This window comes from Chiloscyllium plagiosum, chromosome 34, assembly GCF_004010195.1.
Source record: "Chiloscyllium plagiosum isolate BGI_BamShark_2017 chromosome 34, ASM401019v2, whole genome shotgun sequence".
Classification (NCBI taxonomy): Eukaryota; Metazoa; Chordata; class Chondrichthyes; order Orectolobiformes; family Hemiscylliidae; genus Chiloscyllium; species Chiloscyllium plagiosum.
In genome coordinates, this window is record NC_057743.1 from 10,896,462 (window position 1) to 10,918,108 (window position 21,647).

The window sequence follows — 21,647 nt, forward strand, 5'->3', positions numbered from 1 at the left end:
TCAGCCGACCACTCAGATATCACGATAGATCACAATAGCTGAGAAGAAATTGACTTGAAATTGAATCAACTGTTGATATTTCATGTGGGCATTCAATTGAACAACAACTTACAATTAAAACTCAGATATTGGACAAAATAATGCAGCAAATTTCACAGTATTTTAATATTCTTCATTTATATAAATGATTTGGATGTGAGTATAAGAGGTATAGTTAGTAAGGTTTCAGATGACACCATAATTGGAGGTGAAGTGGACAGTGAAGAGGGTTATCTCAGATTACAATGGGATCTTGATCAGATGGGCCAATGGGCTGGGAAGTGACAAATGGAGTTTAATTCAGATAAATGTGAGGTGCTGCATTGTGGGAAAGCAAATCTTTGCAGGACATATACACTTAATGGTTAGGTCCTAGGGAGTGTTGCTGAACAAAGAGACCTTGGAGTGCAGGTTCATAGCTCCTTGAAAATGGAGATGCTGGTGATAGGATAGTGAAGAAGGCGTTTGGTATACTTTCCTTTATTGGTCAGAGTATTGAGTACAGGAGTGGGGAGGTCATGTAACGGCTGTACAAGACATTGGTTTGGCCATTATTGGAATATTGCGTGCAATTCTGGTCTCCTTCCTATTAGAAGGATGTTGTGAAACTTGAAAGGGTTCAGAGAAGATTTAAGAGGATGTTGCCAGCGTTGGAGGATTTGAGCTATAGGGAGAGGCTGAATAGGCTGGGGCTGTTTTCCTTGGAACGTCAGAGGCTGAGGGGTGACCATATAGAGGTATATAAAATCATGAGGGGCATGGATAGGTAAACAGGCAAGGACTTTTCTCTGGGGTGGGGGAGTCCAGAACTAGAAGGCATAAGTTTAGGGTGAGAGGGGAAAAATATAAAAAAAACCTAAGGGGTAACTTTATCATGCAGAAGGTGGTACGTGTATAGAATGAGCTGCCAGAGGAAGTGGTGGAGGCTGGTACAATTGCAACACTTAAAAGGCATCTGGATAGGTATATGAATAGAAGGGTTTGGAGAGTTATGGGCCAGGTGCTGGCAGGTGGGACTAGATTGGGTTGGGATATCTGGTTGGCATGGATGGGTTGGACTGAAGGGTTTGTTCCTGTGCTGTACATTTCTATGACTCTATGACTCTATGTATATGACTTTTGCTGGTTTATCAAGAGTGCAGGGTCATAAGGTGCCGGTTAAGACAAAGTTTGCTGTACAGCCAATTCATTAAATTAATAGACCTATTATACGTTCCCTTATTCCTTAATGTCTCAGCATGTGTTTCAGCTAACAGTGCAACCACCAGGTAAGCAAATCCAGGACTAGTGTTTACCTTCCTGACTCCGAGAACTTCACTGGGCAATCTTAGCAAGTGATCTCAATTTGATCTGCAGCCGATTGGTTGCCAGGGAACAGAAACATTTCTGACCATTCTTGTCCATTTCCTGCCCAAAATAGAGGACAATTAGGTGAAATGAGGAATTACAACAAACCGAGCCGCTACCAACTCCATTTTCATTTAGCCGTCTCCTCCTCTCCCTACCTCTACCTCACCTCTGCTGGTCTGCATTGCTCTTAATGAGCTCTGCATGTAAATTAATCGATTGGAGATTTAATGGTGGTGATTAATAGGTAAAAGAAGTACCATAGGTGATTTGGTGATTGTGCATAAAAGCACTTCTGGATATATCAAAAGAAAACGCAATCTGAGCTGAGTGCTTCAAGCAGTGGGTCAGATTCAAGTTTAGGCTGCTTCCCAGCCATCCCTTACTCGTCTACAGTTAACATCCAACCTTCTATATTTAGCCTACCAACAACAGAACTCAGCATAGTTTTCGAAGTCCTCTTACATGTGAGGTATTCTTTGACTAGTCCACTCATAGGTCAAAAAGTGTAGCACTGGAAAAGCACAGCCTGTCAGGCAGCATCCAAGGTGCAGGAGAGTCGATGTTTCAAGCCCATTCCTGATGAAGAGCTTATGCTCGAAACATTGACTCTCCTGGTCCTAGGATGCTGCCTGAACGGCTGTACGTTTCCAACACCATACATTTTGACACTAATCTCCAGCATCTGCAGTTCTCACTTTTTCCTCATCCACTCAACACTCCATGACCCTTATCCAAACTGTCTGTGTTCTTTCTTTTTAAAACTCTCTACAAGTAATGTACAACTGGACTTTTAAACTCCCTGTTGCCTAATCTTCTCTGTTTCATTCGCCACAACTACGCTGTTAGATGCAAACTACATTGAAATAAACGCAAGAGAAATTCTACTTCACCCAGCAGTCATGTTTGGGACCTTGGACAATGAGGAAGGAGGAGGTAAATAGGCAAGGGTTACACCTTCTGCAACTGAATGGGAAGGTGCCATTGAGAAGGGGGCAAATGTTAAGAGTGATGAAGGAATGGAGATGGGTGTCACTGAGGGAATGGTTTTTTGAGAATGTTGATAGTGGAGGGGAGGGGAAAATGTGTTTGGTGGTGGCATATTGCCGAAGAACTACTATACCTGTGACCTGCTCTGATGAGGGCAGCTCCACTTGGTACATGAGTATTAGCCCAATTATACGTAGAACAGCACAATGCTATGTTGTCCATTGCTCCGAAAGGTAGTGAGCTTCCAATTAAACCTGTTGGACTATAACCTGGTGTTGTGTGATTTTTAACTTAATGTTGTACATTGTTGCTCTTCTGGCAACTGGAAAATGAACCCAACACATACCACATGAATGCCTCTCGAGCACACTTACCTAAAATTAAACACTTCATTTCTAACTGGTGCAACACTGTTCTCAACCTCAACTTTACAAGAATGTGATATTTTCTTATTGTTCACAGCAACGAATTTCTTTCTTGGTGTTTTGAGTTAATGTCTTTGAAATAGTGACTCAAACCTGTCTCATGTATCACCACACAAGTTCAAAGCACAAAACGGCTGTGTCCTTATCATGATTGGTTTAACAAGGTATCATGATTAGAACCATGGCCAGGTCATTGACTATGAGATCCTTGATTAGGGTTATTAGTCTAGGCCAATCAGGGAGCCCTGGCTGACAGATATAAGCAGGAGAGGTGTCAGACATCCTGTTCACTCTAAAAGAAACAAAGAGAAATAAATAAAAATAAACAGGAATGTCTGAGGTTCTTAAAAAAAACAGGAGATTCAGAAGTTCTCTAGGGTTTGGCTTTGAGCTGGTTGGTCATAGCCCATATATAGTGTACTTGTTAATAAAGGGTGACTTGGTGACAGGATACCAGGCTTTGTGCAATAATTTCACAAGGCAATGATTTTGAAAACTATCTGAGCATTTTGAAATATATTTTATACAGATAATTACTTGATATCAAATTCTGAAAGAAACCACAGGTCTCGTCTTTCAGGCACGGGGAAAAGAAACTGAAAACTCCACTCTACACCTCCAATCTCCCACACCATCTGTTTTAAACTGAATGTTTGAGTCATTTGGGGGGGGGGGGTAGGGGGCATTTATAATGTGAGTGAAAACATATTTAGATGCATGCAAAGAGTTAAATGCCCAAAAGGAGATGTCTGGTCAAGACTTCAACATCAACCCACCCACATCCAGGTTTCACATGAGGAGGGCACCTCTTCCAGTACAAATTGAGCACTACCTGCAGTTCCATCCAGCCATTCTGATTATAACAGCCATTACACCTACCTATCAAGCTGCTGTGATGCATTTTCATGATATATATTCTTCTTATTATTCAGAATCTTGTGTTCATAGATGGGTATAGAATAGCGTTGATTTGTTTATGTTCAGAAGTTTAAGTTTGATTTTAAATTTCTGAGAGTGGGGTCAGGGTGTCAGAAGTTTTGTTTAGTAGCATCTTGAGCAAAATAGTTTGTGTGTTTCTTTTTCCTTTTGTGTGTAATTAACTTTTTAGTTTTTGTTAAAAGTACACTGGCAGACTCTTGCAGATACATTCAGTGACTGGCCACCAAAGTAAACAAACAGCAAAAGCAAAAGTTTATGATCTATCAAGACGAGTTTCACCCTGCAGTCTGACTTGTCCAGTATTACCATCAGCTAAGACCAAACACTGTCAACAGCTCACAAGGGAAATCAGCTGACGGCAGAGCAGGGAGGGCTTCTTCAGTGAAATTGGCAGGCTGGAAAGACATTGAGTGGTGAAACTGATGAGCTTTAAGCAAACCCATAGGAGGGGCTGTGCTTAAATTATTTATTCTAAGAGTGCACCTTCACTGCTTGGCAAGCGATTACCAATTTTGTGGAAGTGCGATCAGCTGTCCAAAATGTCCCCTGGATCTACATTTCCTTATTTTGTCAGCTTTCACTGAACAGGGGCAGCTGTATCTCTAAAAACACACAGCAGGAATAATAATAACAATCCCAGCAGCATCAGCCACCTTCTTTACGTACAAACACAGGAATCAGTGCACTCAGCCCCTTGGAGCCTGCTCCACCAAACCATGGTGGATCAGATTGTAATCTCAAAAACATGTTCTGCTAACCCAGAATAATCCCTTTCTTGGCAAGAATCTATCCACTTCGGTCTTAAAAATATTTGATACCTCTGCTATTTCAGGAAGAGAGTTCCAAAGATTCATGACACTGAAAGGAATTTGTCTAATGTTTTAACCAGCTGATGACAGATGGGTAAACAGTGACTCCTTGATCGAGACTCTCCCACAAGACGGAACATCCTCTTCACATTCACCATGTCAAGATCCTTCAGGATCTGATGTGTTCCAATCATTTCGATGTTTACTCTTCAACACACTAACAGATACAAACCCAATCTGATCAAGCTCTCCTCATAAGACAACCTGCCCCCATTCCAGATGGTCACTTCTCCTGATGAAGGAACAGCACTCCAAAAGCTGTTGGATTATAAACAGGTGTCATGTGACTCCAGATATTAGTCTCCAGATAGTCACTGAACTCCCTCCAACCCATTTAGATCCTTCCTTTAACAAGCTGACCAATTCAATTTGCAGTACTCCAGATATGATTAGGACAAAGTGAGGACTGCAGGTGCTGGAGATCAGAGCTGAAAAATGTGTTGCTGGAAAAGTGCAGCAGTTCAGGCAGCATCCAATGAGCAGGAGAATCGACGTTTCGGGCATAAGCCCTTCTTCAGGAATGAGGAGGATGTGCCAAGCAGGCTAAGATAAAAGGTAGGGAGGAGGGACTTGGGGGAGGGGTGTTGCTCTCCCTCCAGGCGTCGTGTTGCCATTGTCTGGCGATGGAGGAAGCCAAGGACCAGATATGATTACACTGGTGCCCTGTGTTATTCAACATATTCTTCCAAATTTTGTGGAGAGAGTCAGAGTTAATGTTTTGAGCCTGGTGACTTTTTCTCAAAACTGATGATAGCCAGGAAAAATTTGTTTTTTAAGCAGGAGGTAGGGTGCAGGGAAGGGGGGGAGGAGTAAATGATAGGTGGAGATAGAGCCCAAAGAGAGAGAAAAACAGTTGGAAAGGCAAATGAGTCGCTAACGGTCAGCCTAGGGGAATGAACAGCTAAGAATGGACTCTATTAGCTGACAATGGGTTGTGTGTATTTGCAGCCCATGCGATGACCAGGCCTGGTGTGCGCAGGTTGGGGAAAGCATGAAGAAAGATAATGAAGCCCTAAAATTGTTGAGCTCAATCTCAACAGAAGGCTGCAGGGTCTCCAGGTGGAAAATGAAGTGTTGTTCTTCCAGCTTATGTTGAGTTTCGCTGGAGCACTGCAGCAAGCCTGAGACAGAGACATTGGCCAGTGAACAGGGTGGTGTGTTGAAGTGGCAAACGTTATTTTGTATCCAATTCCCTTCATGGTAAATGACAAAATTTTATGAGGTTTTGGGACTGTTTAGAATCAATGGACTGGACCATATTCGAGTACTGAGTGGGAAACCTAGAGGAGAACACTACCGTCATCACGGACTTCATTGGTTAATGTGTGGAGGACTGTGTACCAAAGAAATCAATCCATGTGTTCCCCATTTGGAAATCTTGAATGAACCAGGAAATCCACTCCCTTTTGAAGACAAGGAGTGCAGCATTTAATTTGGATGAGTCAGACCTATACAGAAAATCCAGACATCACCACAAAATAGAAAGTGGGGACTGCAGGTGCTGGAGATCATAGTCGAGAGTGTGGTTCTGGAAAAGCACAGCAGATCAGGCAGCATCTGAGGAGCAAGATCTCAGCCATCAGAGATGCCAAGATGTAGCACCGTACCAAGTGAGAGGCCTAAACCAACCATACAGATTCCCACTGCCTGTGGCAAGGCCTAAACAACATTACAGGATACAAAATGAACCAGAGCAAGATAGCGGACAAAGACATGCTCCTCCCTGATGCACTCAGTACTTTCTATGCTCAGTTTGAGCAGAATACCAGCGGCATCTTCCTCGACAGCCCTGCAGCACCAGTGCAGACATCAGATCGGTCTTCCTGAGAGTCAACCCAAGGAGAGCGACGGGCTCGGACAGAATCTCTGGCCCAGCAGTTAGACCCTGTGTGGACCTGCTGACGGAGGCAATCACCAACATCTTCATCCTCTCCCTCCTACAAGCCATAGTCCCCACCTGCTTCAACAAGACCACCATCATCCCCATACCTAAGAAAGCACACGCAAAATGCCTTAATGACTACCGCCCAGTGACTCTGACCTCCATAATCATGAAGTGCTTTGAGAAGCTGGTCGTGGCCCACATCAACTCCAGCCTCCCAGCCTGCCTTGATTCTCTACTATTTGCCTACCGAAGTAACAGGTCCACAGTGGACATCATTTCCCTAGCCCTACACCGATCCCGGGAACATCTGGATAACAAGGACACCTATGTCAGACTCCTACTTATTGACTATAGCTCCACCTTCTATACCATAATCCCCTCCAGACCAATCTCAAACTCCAAGACATTGGTCTCGCCTCTGCCTAGTGTAACAGGCTCCTCAGCTTCCTGACCCCCAGACCACAATCAGTGAAGATCGATGACTGTACCTCCTCCACAATAACACTCAACACAGGAGCAACCCAAGGATGTGTCCTCAGCCCCCCTACTGCACTCCCTGTACGCCCACGACTGTATTGCCAAAATCCAAATGAATGCCATCTACAAGTTCGCTGGTGACAGTACCCATCCAGTACATCCACTGATTCCCTTGTGCATCACTTGTGCAAAGTACTCCAACAGATTAGACAAACCTGACTCTCCTTTCACACAAGCATACTGCTTCTACCTGATTGCTTTGAAATGATCTAACAACAACAAGTCAGAATATAGAATGGAGATAGAGGAGTTGGTGACAGGTTGCAATGTGAACAACCTTTCTCGCAATGTTGGCAAAACTAAAGAACTGATTATTAACTTCAGAAAGAAAGGAGGGGAACACCCCTCCATCTATATCAATGGATCTGTAATTTAAAGGGTGGAGACCATCAAGTTCCTGGGAGTGACGATAACCTACAAGCTGTCTTGGACAGCCCACGTAGATGCAATGATCAAGAAGGCACAGCAACACCTCTTCTTCCTCAGGAAATTTGGCCTGTCCATAAGGACCCTCATCAATGTCTACAGATGCATCATTGAAAGCAAACTGCCCTGTTGCTAGATGGCCTGGTATAGCAACTGCTCTGCCCAGGACCGTAAGAAACCGCAGAAGGTGGTGTGCACAGCTCGGGACATCATAGAAGCCAACCATCCATCCATGGACTCCATTTACATGGCTCCATTTTGAGGAAAGGCTGTGAACATCATCAAAGACCCATCGCACCACGCTAATGGTCTCCTACACCCTCTTCTATCAGGCAGAAAATACAGAAGATTGAATACACGCACCAGCAGGTTCAGGGACAGCTTCTTTCCAGCCTTTATTACATTGATAAATGGACTCTCTAACTTCAAATACTGCTAATCTTGTTAATGTTGAACTTGCTTCATGCACGTCCTGTGCAGTTTAACCTGTGTACCTCTGTCAAAGTTGTTTTTTACTCTAGGATCGGTATGCTCTTGCTTGCTATGATCTGCCTGTACTGCTTGTAAACAAAGCTTTTCACTGTACCTCAGTATATGTGACAATGAATCACATCAAATATCTGCACGCTGATCTTTGTGACTCCTGCATTAACAAACTCAGGTCCCTCTCCAACCTGGAGCTCTGCAAACACTTGCCATTTCGATAATATGCTTCCTTTATATTTTTCCTGCCAAAATGGACAATTTCACATTTTGACACAGTGTACTCCATTTATTACATCTTTATCCATTGACTGAATCTATCAATACCTTGTTGCAACTCTGCATATCCGCGTCAATTTTGGCAACTGTGCTTTCTGTCGTTTCAGCTGAGTCATTTATACAGATTGCAAGTACTGGAGGTCCCAGGACCAATCTATATGGCACACCACTCATTAAATATTGCCAATCAGAAAAAGACCCATTTATGCTTTTGCTCATATCAGTACATTACCCCCAAAACAGACTTTATTTTTCACAATAGCCTTTCATGCGATCCCATATCAAATATCTTCTGGATCTAAATCCAGTACATCCACTGATTCCCTTGTGCATCACTTGTGCAAAGTACTCCAACAGATTAGACAAACCTGACTCTCCTTTCACACAACCATACTGCTCCCACCTGATTGCTTTGAAATGATCTAAGTTCCTTGATTTAACCTTTCTCAATAATAGCTTCTAACATTTTCCCAACAAGATGTCAAGCAACTAGCCTGTAGTTTCCTGCTCTCTGTCCTCCTCCCTCATTTGAACAAATTGCTATATTTGTTAGTTTCAGATCCTAATGCTACAGGCAATTTAGCATGGGCCAATTCACCTAACCTGCACATCTTTGGACTGTGGGAGGAAACCAGAGCACCCAGAGGAAACCCACGCAGACACGGGGAGAATGTGCAAACTCCACACAGTCAGTCGCCTGAGGCGGGAATTGAACCACTGTGCCACAGTGCTGCCCACACCCAAGTTTTGTGTCACACCCCAAAGTTTTGTGACCTTTTCTTCTGTAGTGAGAAGAAGTAGGTTGTGCTGAATGTGAGAAATAGGTTCAGCAGAAATGATGAAAGGAGAACATGGGACTCTGTGTTACATGAGTACGTGAGGGCAGTAGATGTGTGGGTGAGTGCTGACTGCCCATTTGAAGGTGAGTTAGTGACAGGAGAGAGAGAGGAATGAGTGCAGCTGCATCACACTGAAGGAGTGCTGTGCAGGGGAATGCTCGGGAAGTCAGAGATCAGTGACAGTTCTGTCACTCAGCTTTCTGTCCCTCCTAGTGTCCTTGAATCCCCCCATGTATTGTTACTAGGTTGGAGGGACCACATAGCTGCTACCAGCTTCCTCAGCCTCTTCCATGCACCACTTCTAACGTGCAAAAGCACAGCAGGTGCTGTTCGCAGGATGTGGGGTTTGGTGGTTAGGTGTGCATTTATATCCAATCCTGAATTACATTTGAGAATTTCACCATGAATTGGCTTCTTGAGCCACTGTAGTTTATGAGCGGTCAGTGTCGCTTCTATTAGGAAGCAAGTTCTAGAATTTTGGCCCAGCAACAGCAATGGAACAGCAACTTATTTCCAAAGCAGGATGGTGTGCTGCTTAGAGGGGAACTGGCAGATGGTAGTGCACCAATGCTCAGGTGATCTCTGTCCTTTGAGGAATGATAGGTTGGTTTGATTTATTATTCTCACATGTACCTAGGTACAGTGAAAAGTTTTGTTTTGCATGCAGTACAAGACGATCATACTATACTAAGTGCATTAAGGTAATGCAGAGCGAAGAATACAACATTAATGTAGCAGAGAAGGTGCACAAAGAATGAGATCAACATTAGATTTGAAATTTTGGAGGTCTGTTCAGAAGCCTAATAACAGTGGGGAAGAAGCTGTTATTGAATCTTACATGCATTTAAGCTTTTGTATCTTCTGCTCAATAGAAGAGGTTGTAAGAGGTTATAACCAGGGTGGGAGGGGTCTTTGGTGATGTTGGCTGCCATTCTGAGGCAGTGAGAAGTGTAGATGGAGTCAACAGATGGAAGGTTGGCTTGTATGATGGAGTGGGCTATGTTCACAACTCTCAATAGTTTCTTTTGGTCCTGAGCAGAGCAGTTGCCATAACAAACTGTGATGCATCCTGATAGAATGCTTTCTGTGGTGCATTTATAGAAGTTGCTAAGAGTCTTTACAGACATGCCAACTTTCCTTAGCCTCCTCAGGGAATAGAGATATTGGTGTGCTTTCTTGATCATCACGTCAACGTTGGTGCTGACCGTCACTCTGAGGAACTAAACACTCTTGACTACATTCAACTCTGCACTACTGGTGTTGACATGGTGCAGTCTGTTGGCAGACTGTTGGAGAGTTATTATAGTGCATCTTGTAGATGCTAACACTATTGTATGTTGATGTTAGAGAGAATGACTGTTAAACTTGTTGGATTGGGTGCTGTCATATGGGCTGCTTTGTCCTGGATGATGTCAGGCTTCTTGAGTGTTGTTGGAGCTGCACCCATCCAGGCAAGTGGGGAGTATTCCTTCACACTCTTGACATGTACATTATAGATGGTGGACCGTTTTCTGGGAGTCAGGTGGTGAGTTACTCACTGTAGAATTCCGAGCCTCTAACTTGGACTTGCATTAACAGTATGTCTGTGGTGAGTCATAAAGTCCTACCGGGTGGAGCCAGGTCCTTTGGCCCAAACTGGTCCAGGCCAAACAAAACTTCCATCCAAGCTAACCCCTTTTCCCTGCACTTGGCCCATATCCTTCTAAGAGTAGGAAAAACATAACAGGTCAGGCAGCATTCGAGGAGCAGGAAAATCTACGTTTCAGGCAAAAGCCCTTCATCAAGCCTTTCCTGATGAAGGGCTTTTGCCTGAAATGTTGATTTTCCTGCTCCTTGGATGCTGCCTGACCTGCTGTGCTTTTGCAGCAACATTCCAATCTAGACTCTGATCTCCAGCATCTGCAGTCCTCACTTTTGCCATACTCTTCTAAACCTTTCTTATCCATGTATTTGTCCAAATGTCTTTCAAGTGTAGTTAATGTAACCTCAACCACTTCCCCTGGCAATTCATTCCATGTGTGTACCACCCTCTATTTTAAAAAGCTGTCCCTCAGGTTCCCTCTCATTCTTTCCCTTCTAACCTTAAACTGGTGCCCTCTAGTCCTCAATTCCCTAACCCTGGGAAAAATACTGAATACATTCACCCTATCCATGCCTCTTATGATCTTATACACTTCTATAAGATTGTGCCTCAATCTCCTACATTTTAAAGAAAACATTCCCAGCTTGTCCAACCTCTCCCTATAACTCAGACCCTTGAGTCCAGGCAACATCCTTGTAAATTTCTGCTGAAGATGGTTAGGCTGAGGACACTACCCTGAGGAACCCCCTCAGAGCTGTCCTAGAGTTGAGATTAAACTCCAATAACTACAAGCATTTTGCTTTGTGCTTGGTATGGTTCTAACCACGTGAGAGTCTTCCAGTGATTCTCATTGATTCCAATTTCAGTAGGACTCCTTAAGGATATATTTGGCCAAATGGATCCTTGGTCTTAAGGGTGGTCTCTCTCACCTTACCTCTGGAATTCAGCTGTTTTAGCCACATTTGGTCCACAGCTATAATGCAGTGGCCCTGGCAGAACTCAAACTGAGTATCAGTGAGTAGGTTATTGTGGAGCAAGAGCCATTTAATAACTCTATGGATGACCCCGTCAATCACTTTAGATCAAGAGTAGACTGATTGGGCTGAGAGGGGAATGGAACAGACTAGATTGCTCCTTGAAGAGCTAGCATGGACTTGATGGGCATAATGGCCTCCCTCTATGTTTCAAAAAGCTCTATCTCTGATTTTCTTACCCAAACCCCATTAATTCCTGCCGCAGGAATCCACATCCCAGCTGACTACTTACTTACTGTAGCTCCTTACAGTCTTCAATCTGCAGCAATCTTATGAAGAGATTCAAGACCACAAGCCTATTGTTCCCCATTCCTCCTTATTAAAACTTGTACTATTAATACTGTTCAAGCACGGAACAAAAACTCCACCTCCACATTTCTTAGACCAGCATCAGGTCAGAGACATAAAGCAACTTCTTTACTGACACTTATTCAGTGAGATTGTGGGATACAACATGACCCGTGATTTTGCTCTGGGGGAAGAACAGGAGTTACAACTTGAAAAAAGAGACCCATCTCAGGGACTATATATGAACTAAATGATTGATAGAATTTTTTGAAATGGACAATTATCTTTTTAAGACATTTAGCTAGTGAGGAGAGATTTAAAACGTTACGCTTTATTTCCTTTGGCAGAATGGGCTTTGATGCAACCTATTTTAAGGTTTACAAATTTAAGAAAGACATAGTGTAAATTAATTCTATAAAAACTACACCTGTGCAATATTGACGTCAGATTAATTCCATTCAGTTTGGTATCATGAAAGGGAATTTAAAGCAAATCTTTTTATATGAATGTTCCCGTAAAACAAATTACATTGCTGATTCTGATACTTACAATGTAGACTTTCACACGAAAGAAGACAACTTGACTGAGGTATCAGTGAGCCATTAATATGTGAGAAGACTTGTTAATACAGGAGTCAACATCCACAGGACAAGAGGGGTGGATAAAGATACAAAGAAAATTTACAGCCCAGGAACAGGCCTTTCAGCCCTCCAAGCCTGAGCTGATCCAAATCTACTGTCTAAATCTGTCGCCCAATTCCTAAGCCTCTGTTCCCCACCTTCTCATGCATCTGTCCAGATGCGTCTTAAATTAATCTACCGTGCCTGCCTCTACCATCTCTGCTGGCAATGCATTCCAGACACCCACCACAATGTGGCCTCCCGGTGGCACAGCAGTTAGCACTGTTGCCTCACAGCGCCAGAGACCCGGGTTCAATTCCCGCCTCAGGCGACTGACTGTGGAGTTTGCACGTTCTACCCGTGTCTGCGTGGGTTTCTTCCGGGTGCTCCGGTTTCCTCCCACAATTCAAAAAATGTGCAGATTAGGCAAATTGGCCATAGTGTTAGGTAAATGTAGGGGAATGGGTCTGGGTGGGTTACGCTTCGGCGGGTCGGTGTGGACTTGTTGGGCCGAAGGGCCTGTTTCCACACTGTAAGTAATCTAAACGACACTCTGTGTAAAGTACTTGCCATGTGTATCCCCCTTAAACTTTCCATCTCTCACCTTGAAAGTGTGACCTCTTGTTAATGAATCCTTCACCCTGGAAAAAAGCTTATCTCTATCTCCCCTTCATGATTTTGTAAACCTCAATCAGGTCCCCCCTCAATCTCCTTTTTTCTAATGAAAACAAACCTAACCTACTCAAACTCTCTTCATAGCTAGCACCTTCCATACCAAGCAAAATCTTCGTAAACTTTCTCTGCACCCTCTCCAAAGCGTCCACATCCGTTTGGTAATGTGGCGACCAGAACTGTACACAGTATTCCAAATGCAGCTGAACCAATATCTTGTACAATTTTAACATGACCTGCCAGCTCTTATACTCAATACACTGGCCAATGAAGGTGAGCATACTTTATGCCTTCTTGACCACTCTATCCACCTGTGCAGCAACCTTCAGGGTACAATGGACCTGCACTCCCAGATGTCTCTGCTCATCAACTTTTCCCAAGGCCCTTCAGTTCATTGTATAATTCGCTCAAGAATTAGACTTTCCTAAATGCATCAACTCACATTTGTCTGGATTGAACTCCATCTGCCACTTTTCCGCCCAACTCTCCAGCCTATGTATATCCTCCTGTATTCTGTGACAGTCCCTTATGCTAACTGCTACTCCACCAATCTTCGTGTCATCTGCAAACTTGCTGATCATATCAACAGTGCCCTCTTCCAGATCATTTATGTATATCACAAACCACTGTGGCCTCAACACTGACCCTTGTGGAACACTACTGACCACTTTTCTCCATTTTGAGAAACTCCCTTCAACTACTACTCTCTGTCTCCTGTTGCTCAACCAGTTCTTTATGCACCTAGCTAGAACATCCTGCCCACCATGTGACTGCACTTTCTGTATTAGTTTACCATGGGAAACCTTATCAAATGCCTTACTAAAGTCCACGTATATGACATCAACAGCCCTTCCTTCATCTATCAACTCAAAGAACTCTATTAAGTTGGTAAGGCACGATCTCCCCCGCACAAAACATGTTGTCTATCACTGAAAAGCCCATTCTTTTCTAAATATAAATAGATTTTATCCCTCAGTATCTTCTCCAGCAACTTTCCCACCATCGATGTCAGGTCACTGGTCTATAGTTACCTGAAATATCCCTACTGCCCTTCTTGTACAGGGGGACAACATGGGTAAACTTCCAATCCTCCGGCACCTCATCTGTGTTTAAGGATCCCACAAAGATATCTGTCAGGGCGCCAGCTATTTCCTCTCTCACCTCCCTCAGCAACCTGGGATAGATCCCATCTGGTCCTGGGGACTTGTCCACCTTAATAATCTCTAGCCTATCCAACACAACTTGAGATATTGAGAAAATTTAGCAAAGCGATAGTGAACTGAAAATTTTATGTCTTTGGCTGTTTTATACATTCTAATGCTTCCACATAAAGTCCTTGCATCCAATTCTGTTCTTCAGATAGTCATGGTTTTTAATCTCTTACTGAAAAACACCCCGGTTGACAAATTGCCAAGATTAAGATTGGTTGCATTATCAAATAATAAATCAGGTCATTAACTCACTGAAACTGTGCTCTCCCAAAATGTGCTATCACCAGAATAATAACCTCAGGGTTTAATTAATTACATGTCATATCATTGAAAAAATAATTACAGGTGGCCAACAAATTCTGGCCTCCCCCAAGATGCCTACAGTCTGTGAAAGGACTATTTAAAAATTGTATATTCGGTTTTCTCAGATTTTTCTAAATATGACCTAGTTAAACTAATAATAATGCAGATATTGCCACTGAATTCTTTGAATTTGCTATCATGGGAAACGTTTAACCAATTCATCATTGGTATAAGTTCAAAACATCAAGAACTGGATGGTTTTAGAAAATGACAAAGGGCTCATGCTTCCATGAGTTTGCAGTTGAAGATATTGTTAGGTGAAAGACAGAGGAAGTATATCATTTTGTTATGGTCTATGCAGGAGTGCTATGAGTAGCATTAATAAGCAGAAAGTGTGATGAGTTGATTCCGTTGCAAGAGGAGCAGCAATATCCACTTTCCTGAACAGGCGTTCAGCTCACTGCTAATCATTTTGGGCATGGTTTGTAAATGGTATATCCCCTGTGTCTGTTCATTAGAAGGAACAGCTGTTCAAAGACCCCTGTGCCACAATGGGGCTGCCCTAAACCGAGTAAGTGCCAGTCTTTCCTTGTCACATTCGCTAAGAATCCATATGTCCAGGCCTCTGCAGTCACCCTGACAGCTGCCAAAGGCTGTGTTTGGCACCAACTCCTCCTCCTTTCATGTCCTTACCCAAAAGCTGCTGCTGGCAAGGCAGGTGGCTGAAGATTAAATTCCTCCATCGAGCGAGTTCCTGTGGAGACACTGCTCCAAAGGTCGTCTGAAGGAATTCCTCGGCCAAACTAACCATTTTCAAGTTCAATTCTGAAACAATAACATTTCTCAGAATTAAACATTACAGTATTTTGCACTTTTCGTGGTGTGGAAATAGCTACAAAGTCATTGAACGTAGGAGGTTGAGACCTTATCGAGGTTTATAAAATCAAGAGGGGTATAAATAAGGTGCGTGACAGGTGTCTTTTCCCTGGGGTAGGAGAGGTCAAGACCAGGGGGCGTATTTTTAAGGTGAGAGGACAAAGGTTTGAGAAAGGCATGAGAGACAATCTTTTTGCATAGAGAGGGGTTCATGTGTAAAATGAGTTTCCAGAGGAAGTGATGGGTGTGGGTACAATTGCAATGTTTATAAGACATCTAGATAAATACATGGATTAGAAATGTTTGGAGGGATATGGGCCAAGCATAGGCTGGAGGGATTAGTTTATTTTAGGATTTAGGGTCAGCATGGACTGATTAGACTGAAGGGTCTATTTTCATGCTGTATGGCTCTATAATTCTATGTCCATGCTTCAAAAATGTGAACCTAACTATATTTGACATATTTGACTCAATTTCATTATTTTCCCTTTAAGTCTTGTTTAATCATTGCTGTAAAATGTTGAAGTTGTCAGTTTCCAAGACCTTCAGCGACTCAACACAAGAGTGCAAACCCATTACTGAACATAGATCCATGTCCAACTCATAAGCAAAGGTGTTCAATTTTCTTCTTTTCAGTTTGGGACCAGGTATCACAAAATCAAAGACACTCTGCCCCATCTAGCAAGGGCACCTGCCAGGTTAAGTGCCAATCTCAAGCAGAAGCCTCGCATGTCTCTTGGCCAGTCAGATCCGAGCAGAATTACTACTCTCCCATTTGAGACACCTCCCTATCTCCATCAGAAGAAACAGCAATGGCCGCCAGCTTTCATCCTCCTTTATAGAGATGTAGCCTGGTCTAGTCCATGAGCTGAGTGCATGCTCCCTTGCTGCAGGATTTGGATGATAGTTTCCAGTGCAGCCCATTAACATGCAGGAGCACGTCCGTGGAAAGGTGATGTGTCTGAGGGCTTTTTTTGGAGACAGGCGCATGTTGGATGCAAACCTCGCCATAGTCCATGTTGTTCAGACTTCTATTATGCCCCACCCATTGGTCCATGATTGTTCACTGCTCTTTCCCCAGCGTTTTCAGCTTTGAAGCCCATCCACTTTGGGGTGTGTTTCTCGAGCTTGAGTTCTCAATGGAATAGAAACATACAAATTTAATTATTACAAAAATATCTGGCACCTTATAACAATTCAGTGTTTATACAAAATGAACTGGAGCCAAGAGGCACCCATGCACAGAAAAGAGAAAATACAGGCCATTATTATACAAACATAATCCAACCTCTATGTTTGATGCTCTTCAATTTGATCTGTGTGCCCATCTGTATTCTGTTCATCAATGCGAGAGGAGCTTGCATATATGTAAGAACCTCGTAGTCTTTCATTAATGATAAATCAATAAGGTGATAATTTACTTGATCTTCACAACAATGTGAGCAGTTTTGTACCTAAAGGTAAATGCTGATAATAAAGGCATCTTAATTCCAAATCCCCTCACGTCATATTATTTCTGTACAGTATTGATTTGACTCACTACAATATCTCTCATTTCAAAGGTTTTGATGTTAGTTTAATTCGCCCATCCATATTTTGAACTCTTCTGTTCTGACCGTGTATTGGATTCATCTGTCCCCACATATCTACTGATGACTGTCGTCCGTTGTGTGTCTGAAATGCAACTCAGAAGCGTTTCCCAGTCTAAAACCACTATGTGAATAATACTTGCTGTTTATAGAGTTATCCAATTACAAATTAATTTCAACTGACAATGAAGATTGTGGAATAATGCAATCAGATTTTGATGTTGGCTCATGTTTCAAAAGTAGAGTTTAAGTCACAGATTGTATCAGTAAAACAGATAAGTCAGAAAAGTCTAGTAACCTATTCAAGTTCGCATGCTAACAATGGTTTTATGGTGCAGTTTGTTACTTGAACCATGAACTATTAGAGATGCATTATACATCTGCAGTTGCTGAATGCACGTAGCTGCATTGTTGCAAAAGTAAACATTCAACTGATGTCTTCCTCCCCATTTTTATCCATTTCCACTCCTGGAGTCACTGTGCATACTCAAATATTTTCTTGTACTTCCAGCTCCTCTGGCACCCCATCCAAGACATTGTTCTTCATAGGTAAGTCCAGATGTACAAAGGAAGTCAACCTTTCGACCACAGTGGAGGATCACAGATCAATTTCATCCTGTTAAAATTGGACATTCTTACAAGTGCACACTCCATCAGAGATCAGTGAGTTGGTCTCAGAACAATGACCTTTCCAATTCCTATTTCTGGATTAGTGGTGCTGGAAGAGCACAGCAGTTCTGGCAGCATCCAAGGAGCAGCGAAATCGATGTTTCGGGCAGAAGCCCTTCATCAGGAATAAAGGCAGAGAGCCTGAAGTGTGGAGAGATAAGCTAGGGGAGGGTGGGGGTGGGGAGAAAGTAGCATAGAGTAACAATAGGTGAGTGGGAGAGGGGATGAAGGTGATAGGTGGAGGCCCAGGACCTCCATGTCCTCGGCAGAGTGGGAGGGGGAGTTGAATTTTATTTCAGAGCTTTGCTGGTGGCTTGGCTGCATAAACTGGTTGATTCAAGCCTCTCAGTCTCACTTGATACCACACCATGCAGTACATGGACCACTATACCACCCTGAAAGCAATTTTATTTACCATTGAAACCTGCATCTGAGCAAGTTTCCATATTAATAATGATGACATTAATTGGGCATATAAATAAGCATGCTGTAGTTTTAATGAGATACACATGCATGGAAATATGGTAGTTACTGCTGAATACTGAGATTCCGATCGCTATTTAAGCCTTGAGGAAAGAATGTTCACATCGAGATTCTGATTCTTTATTTTCCCATCTTGCTTGCCATTGCTCATGCCACACGATGCAGGGCAAGTTCTGGAATTGCTGCCTAACTCTTATGTTGACAATGGTTGAGGGAATAACAGAATGTCAGTGTTTGCGGACTTAGTACCATCAGCAGGCAAAACAAAGGCAAGATTCAAACACACCAACAGTAGGCACACATGATGAACTATGTGTGAACACAATGGGTATTTATACATCAATAGTATTTAAAGCATCAGATTCTTGAAATAATTGTTATGAATATCAACTAAGGAGCATTTGGTGTGTTTGTCTGATAATTATCTGCTATTTAGTTGAAATGGTTTAATGCCATCACACAGTCTTAAACCTTGGCGGAGCACTGTTTTTAGCTCACTGGTTAATGTATTCGACTGAAGTTCCAATGTCTTCTATGTGACGATGCTGAGACTTCAAAAAGTTTATTTTGTCTTTGTTTTTTTAAGAGAGCTCGTAAAGGTAGACGTTCCGAGGAGTCTAAGAGTGTAACAAATTAACAATGGAAGGGGAGTGGCCAGTTCTCCCAACTCAGGTTTTGTTTCTAGTTTGTTTTGCTGTAGCAGTCACAAGAGTTGTAAGCTTCACTAAAGGATTGCTCTGACTTTCTCTGAAATCTCTCTCTCGATGTTGTTTCCTCCTGCCTGTAAGAATCAGTATTTTCAGTTACCTTTTTGCCAAGGGATGTGTTGATGGGATGTTACCTGAACAGTTAATTAGTAATAGTTACTATATCAGGTCAGTTAAGTTATCTAATAGTTAAGTTATTTCACTTTCTTATGTTTGTGTATCAATGGTAATGTTTGAATAAATTCTGTTTCATCTCCTCCGGGCCTGACCAGGATGGCCATTAACAGGTCCAGGCAGCGAGCTGTGGACAGGGTTCATTATGGCTGACTACCTTCCCCCCTCCATGGTTATGTTCAGGCCCAGGTGTCCCTGGAAATCAAGCACGTGGTGTCTACCAATACTCTGGCCTTCTTTAGGGAGAAGTGGACACTGTAGGGAAAGGAGTGCTTTATTTGTCTCTCCAATTCTGTTTTGATTTAGTCCCTATGCCCCCCTTCACCTTTTACATTTAAGCATTGCACACTCTGGGCTTTGCTTGTCACTGGTTCATTGTCCTCACGGGTGTCTTTCTGCTGTTAGAGTGTTCATAAATTTATATTCACTTGGTGTTTTTTTTCACTGTATCTTGCACCTACACACAAACATGGGTGCTGAGGAATATCAGCACTATTGCTGTATGGCAGTAATGTGGTGCGGGGGGGAAGGGGGGGAGATAATATGAAATAATATAAACAGGAGATTTAGAATCTCCTTAGAAAATAAAATAAATTCTGTTTCCCTTAAAGTTGAGTGGTTTGACCAGTTGCATCACATCTGGAACACCCACTTCCCATCTACCTTTAAAATAAGAAAAAGTTGGGTTCTTGGCTACTTTCTTGAAATATTTTGAGGGTGTCTGGCCTGGTCCTTAACATCTGTTTCAAGGAAGGTAGTTAGATCAAAAATGTCTGATCCTTAAGCTTTCTGAATATGTCAACTCATTCAATAAACGTTATGCTTAGTGTTAGCTCATGTTTCAGTTCTTTTTCTGATTAAGTGGCAGTTAACAAGAAATTAATAGGATTTTTTACGATCTAGTGAGGCGAGTGGAATTGCATGTACGTTGAAACAAATAGAGCAAGAATGGAAACTTCAGATGTTCCATTTACGTCTTTGAGAAAAGTTGTCCTGGTTTTCCCCACATAAGCCATAAACAGAGATCAAAATCTCACCCTTATGTGGTGACCATGTTATTTCTGTGCATTTGCTCTAACTTGCTCTACTTACATTACACTTCCAATTCTCCTCACTTCCAACAAGAAACCTGGTGGCTCAAATTCCCAGCAGATAAAACAAAGTGAGCATCTGGTAGCTACAACTCACTAAACACCTCCCCTCACCATTACCCAGGTAGTTGTTCATGTGTGTCCTGGCTTTTTCATGCAGACACAACACCAGGTATTTTGTTCCTTAGTCAGGCCAAGGTATACACCCAATTCAACCAGTCGAGAGAGTCATGGTAAGTTATTTAGGGAGCTGTACAGATATCATTCTGGATCTGTTCATTCATCATTTGGGGTTGTTCCCTGAAGTTGGTTGGTGGTGATCAGGCCATGCTCAGTCCTTTGGGTTAGTCCACAGAAAGTCAAAAAGGGGATTATCAGAGAGCCTTGTTGTCTGAGGGAAGCAGATGCCTCCAATAATGGGTTTAGAGGCAGCTTACAGGGGTGCATGAGTGATAGTGATTGTAAAAAGTGGGGACACAATAGAACATGTGCAGGAAAAGGGGTACTGAGTGGCGATGGTGAGCTTTTACAGTCAGAGCACAATGGAGATGAATATGGCTGCCAGAACACCCAGCGTGGGTGAAGAGTTTCATTCTGAGAGGGAGCAAGGACAACTTTTATACAATGTGAGACCTTTCAAAAGGTTATAACATTAAACAGGCAGAGTGCAGGTAGTGGACACCTGCGAGCACAAAATACTGGATGTGAATATTATACATTGCCCTACTATATCGCCTAGAACTCCTGGCTTCAAGCGTCATGACCACATCATTCAACATCAAGAATCCATCCCAGTAATGGCTGTGAGACAAAAACAATACTTTGCAGTTTAGAAATATTTATCTCAGTTGTGAAAGCTGCAATCACCTTCTGAGGTGCCAAAGCCCACGCAAGGTGCAGAAGCTGCTACTTCACAATTTGGACCATAAAGTGTCCAACCACTATTTTATATCCAGTGCTGCCTTTCGTAGGGACTATGGGGGTGGGAGTCAGGGGGAGCAGGCCCTCATTATTGCAGCTACATCTGTAATCTTTCAACTGTATGTGAGCAATAGACATCTGAATGAGCGCAATAATGTTCAATAAGTATGAGGTAAAAACAATGACTGCAGATGCTGGAAACCAAATTCTGGATTAGAGTGGTGCTGGAACAGCACAGCAGTTCAGGCAGCATCCGAGGAGCAGGAAAATCGACGTTTCGGGCAAAAGCCCTTCAACAGGAATACAGGCAGAGTGCTGAAGAGTGGAGAGATAAGCTAGAGGAGGGTGGGGGTGGGGAGAAAGTAGCAT